Source organism: Corylus avellana, chromosome ca10 (genome assembly GCF_901000735.1).
Source record: "Corylus avellana chromosome ca10, CavTom2PMs-1.0".
Classification (NCBI taxonomy): Eukaryota; Viridiplantae; Streptophyta; class Magnoliopsida; order Fagales; family Betulaceae; genus Corylus; species Corylus avellana.
Window position 1 is genome coordinate 9697871 of NC_081550.1, and position 5073 is coordinate 9702943.

Here is a 5073-nt window from a genome sequence, read left to right on the forward strand (position 1 = left end):
CGGATCAAGCCATCATGGTCTTTGCTCGATTGATCCGATGAAATTGAGCAAACCCATCATTTTTTTTTTCTTTACTTGCTGATATGGTAAGAATTACATATGACAATTTTTTTTTAAAAAAAAGATAAATGATAGAATTTATTATCTTTTAACTATCTTCATGGTGAATGAATGAATCTAATATTGAATTTGTATGAGGTCCACATAAGTCCACAAATCTAATGGTTGGTCTATTAAATTTATAGAATGAGATGAGAAAAAAATGGAAAAAAATAAAAATAAAAATATTAACATATTTTGCCCATATTTTTCTACAAATTTAATGGATTAACCATTAGATTTGTGGGGTTCACCATTCACTTATATGATGTCCACATAAGTCTACAAATCTACTGGTTGATTTGAATGATGATATGGGGGAAACATGGGCAAAGATACTGACACCAATTATTTCAGGTTACCATATAAGACCAATAAAATAAAGATGAATGATTCACGTCACATTTTATTTTATTTTTTCATATTTTTCTCATCTCATCCTATAAATTTAATAGATCAACAATTAAATTTGTTAACTCGTGTGAACCCTACACAAATTCAATGGTGTATTTATCGCTTCGCTATGATTTTTTTTTTTTTTTTTTTTTTAAAAAAAAAAAATAGTAAAAAGAGACTATTATGGAGAAAGGGAGTTAACTGTAAAAGCACATGAACAGTATAATCGGGTACAAGCCCATTTAATAAATCCAACACGTGCAGACCCACACCCGTATCCAAAGGGCATTTTTCCATTATGTATCCCAACCCACACTGGCCCATTTAGTCCATATTGTCGCATTTCGCCGAATGTTGTTGTCGTGAAATGATTTTTTTTCTATATGGAAATTAAAGATTGTTTAAAGTTGGGAAGTGAGATGAAAGCACATTCTCTCCTTTGTCCTTCTAAAAAATACCATAATGAAAAATACATTCCCATGGGCCATGGCCCTACCTTGTAAGATGCGTTGGAGACTATGGGCTGGGGCCCACCCATGGCCCTGCCCAAGCCCAAAAAAAAAATTTACATGGGTTGTCTCAAATTTTTTTTTTTTAAAAAAAAACATTCTATTTATCCAAAAAAAATTCTTATTTCTTTTCTCTTCAAGAAAATAATGCAAAAACCTAAAAGATATATATTAAAGCCTGAAAAATCATTCTTCTCTTCTAGTTCAATCTCTCTCTCTTTTTCCTTCTCTTAACTAATCTCATTGTTATTTTGAAAAGGTTATAGATAAAGTTAACTACTTTAGACCTCTATACAAATCATGCTTACATTGACCAACAACACAAAACCTGCTAAATTGCTGCACCGCCCAAGTGTTTTATTATTTTGGTGTAGGCATGTAATTAGTGAAACTGAATGCCAAATCCTATTCATGAATTTTTTTTTTTTTTGTTACTAGTTCATCTTTAATAATAATAATAATAATAAGGGTAAAGTCCACTTAACCCTCTCAAACTACCACCCCAATGATAATCTACCCCCCAAACTATCAATTACAACAATTTACCTTATAAACTACCAAAACAATGACAATGTACCCTCCAATGCTAGCAAAATGACAAAATTACTCCTATAAAATTTTCAATAAGACAAAAATACCCTTAAAATTTTGAAAAAAAATTAATTTTTAGTATTTTTGTTTTTATTTTTAGTAAGGATAATTTTGTCATTTTTAAAAAAATTGGGGGTTTACTGTCATTGTTTTGGTAGTTTAGGGGGATAAATTGTTGCAATTGATAGTTTAGAGGGTAGATTGTCATTAGGGTGGTAGTTTGAGGGGGTTAAGTGGACTTTATCTTAATAATAATAATAATAATAATGACGACATATAAGCAAATTGGCTTTTTTTTTTTTTTTTTCCCTTAACTTTTAACATATAATTTTTGTAAGTAAAAATTATAACATATAAGAGCATTGATTTTTAAAAAAGAAAATTGATTTATGGTGCCATATATGACACTTCCAAGCCCACATGAACGGACCAATAGCGTTAGTTGGGAAGAAGAAGTAAACAAAAGAATAATCTTTGGTTGTCATAATGCTCTCCCACCAAATTTGGAGGTTTAAGGTTCAATGCATAAGGCTTGTGTGAGTTACATCATAATCAGCTTCCAAGATAATAATGATTAATTGCAAAGAAATTGGATATGGTTATTGATGCTTAATTCAAAAACTTTTCAAGAAATGCCCATTATTAAGGACAAATAACTCATCATATATCAGCTACTATTGCCTTTTACATCATTGCTGTAGTAGGAATCCAAAAAATACCATTGGACTAATATATAAGTACCCCCCCCAAAAAAAAAGTAAAAGAAATATCATTGTTGATACAGTAATTTAGACAGCTAGCTGGCGACAAACTTCGAAGGTCGTTGATTTGGAGACCAGAGCACTCTGACGCTCAAGTTAGTAAAACTATTTAAAAAAGCTGAATCGAAAGTTTAAGGGAGAATGAGCTTATCCATACCTAAGGAGTGCACCCTTTTTTTTTTTTTTTTTTTTTAGGAGAGGCCCTTAGCCCAATATGATTTTCCTTCTAGGGCGTGATAGACCATATTAATTCTAATAACGGTTTGTTTTCCTTATGTGGATAATTTATGGTATCACCAAATATTTACTCTACTTATAGTTGTGACCACCAATTGTATGATGGTGTGCTCTTCTGTTGCAGTTGATAGTCAAGGGTCGAGTAAGGAGGGTCGAGAGGGGTAAACGACCCTAACCCGCCTAAAAAACTTATTTCTTAATGACTTTACTGCATAATTAAATGCTTTCAGATCCCTCATCTTATCGAAATATTTTTACATTTTTAAGATTTCGTCACTAAGTATTTCTTCTTTTGTTTCAATTCCACAATAATCCAATAATCCATCAAATTCCCCAACATGCATTCATATTCATTTATGCAATTGATCGCATCATTGATGAAGTCCTTAAACCCATCTACTTCCATCTCAGACTCATAATACTACTTTGCTACTTTCTAGGTGAATGGATTTGTAAGGTCAGTGCATGATGTAATGTCTTTCACTTTTTGAAAAAGCTTTTCAATCACATATTGTGATTCGTAGGTGCCTTTATGAGGCTTTTTGATATCTTCATTTTTTTTTTTTTTTTGACATGCTTGTTTGGGATTGTGTTTGATGGGTTTAAAAATGTTTCTAATACTCAAAAAGTTCGTTTGAAGAAAAAAAATACTCATTTGGTAAAAAAAAATTAAAAACACTTTTAAGGGTCCAAAGAATTTAAAAATGGCCAAAAAGCACTTTTGACAAAAGCTTAAAAATAAAATTTTTGCCCAAAAGCTTTTTTGATTTAAAAATTTTATTTTTCAAATGCAATCTCAAACAGATTTCTAGTCTTTTGGCTACTACAAAACTTTTTGGCTATAATGTAGCGTCACCAAGAGACGGATTTAGAAGGACCGGTAGCGGCCCTGGTTCACCCCCAAAATTACAAGAAAAAAAAAAATAAGGCAAAAAAAAAAAAAAACATTTTAAGGTAAAATAATAATAATAATAATTTAAGGTATTTTTTGTCAATTGGTCTCTCCCCAATATTTTTTCGGCCTTAGGTCCTCCCAAATTTAAAGTTGGCTCCATCCCTGGCGTTACCTCAATTCAATAGTAATTTAGTTGGCTTCTTGTAACGACTCAGGAAAATCAATTAATAGGTAACTAACTCTCATGCACCTCTCCGAACTTTTTTACCAAGTAAATAAGTCTTAAGGGATCTTCTACTCTTTAAAAGAGAATACTAAACAACAGAAACACATAATATATTTATCAACATTAATCATTACAATTACAGTATCTACTAAGAATCATTACATTAACTATCTAAAAGATCTAAACTAAACCTTAATACACAAACATGTTTCAAACAATAAGTCTGTAATGTCCCCCAAAAGTACTATTACCATCAACGGCCTTCAAAATTCCGCAATGAGTCATCAACTAAATCCTTATCATAACGCCAAACGACCATACCTGCCTTGAGGTCCTTCTGGAATTCGACATCTAACGATAGTTTAACTATAAAACAATATATTACGCATGTTTTACATGTGGAAAAGAGACAAACGTAAGTCCACAACTTAGTACATAAGTTTTTTTTTTTTTTTGAAAAGTACTTAGTAGGCAATAATACACATGGTGTACATGTTATTATTTAATTGAGTTATTTAGCAAAAGTTTATAAATTACAAGTAGTAATATAAATAAAATTCTTTGTTGAATAAAAATAATATCACGGTAATGCACTATAGATATAATACATGATATATTAAGTAAGCATGTCATATGATCTATCCGAGATATTAATCTATAGTACAACATTGGTGCCCAGAATGTTGGGCATTCCTATGTCCTAAGGGAGCACTTTTGTTATGCTGCTGCGGACCGAGTAAGCTCTCCTGAGAGCGAACCACCATTCCAACAGTAGCCAAAAGAAAAGAGACATTTCTCCTGGACAAAACACAACACAATGGCAGGTGAGAAAAGAGACATTTGTTTGAAACAGTAATACTTGTGTAGTACTTAAAAAGTTGTGTCGAACAAAAGTTGGCTCGGCTTGTTTGGTAAAAATTTTCAAAAATATTTCTTTGATTTTTTTTTTACTCTAAACATAACAAAAACACATGTTTGGTAAGAGTTTAAAAATGAAGTTTTTGCAAAAAAAAAAAAAAAATTAAACTTAAAAGCTATATTTCTTAAACACAATCCTAAACAGGCTCTATATGCCCTATATACCATTCAATTCCTTATGTTTAGGAAAAATTTCAAAAAAACTACAAAAACCTACTCACATCAGATTCTCTGCATTTAACCAACCCTCAAAAGTTGCTACATTGCTTCCCAATGTGTAGAGAATCAAAAGTTGTTCCCTATACATTATTTTAATATAAACATTTCTCTTTCATCTATCATCTTTCAGCTTTTGGTCTTTAATTGGGATAGTGTTGAAATTTAGTAAAAGAAGTGAGAGTAGGTAGATAACTTGTATTTTGTAAAGAAATAATATTTTAA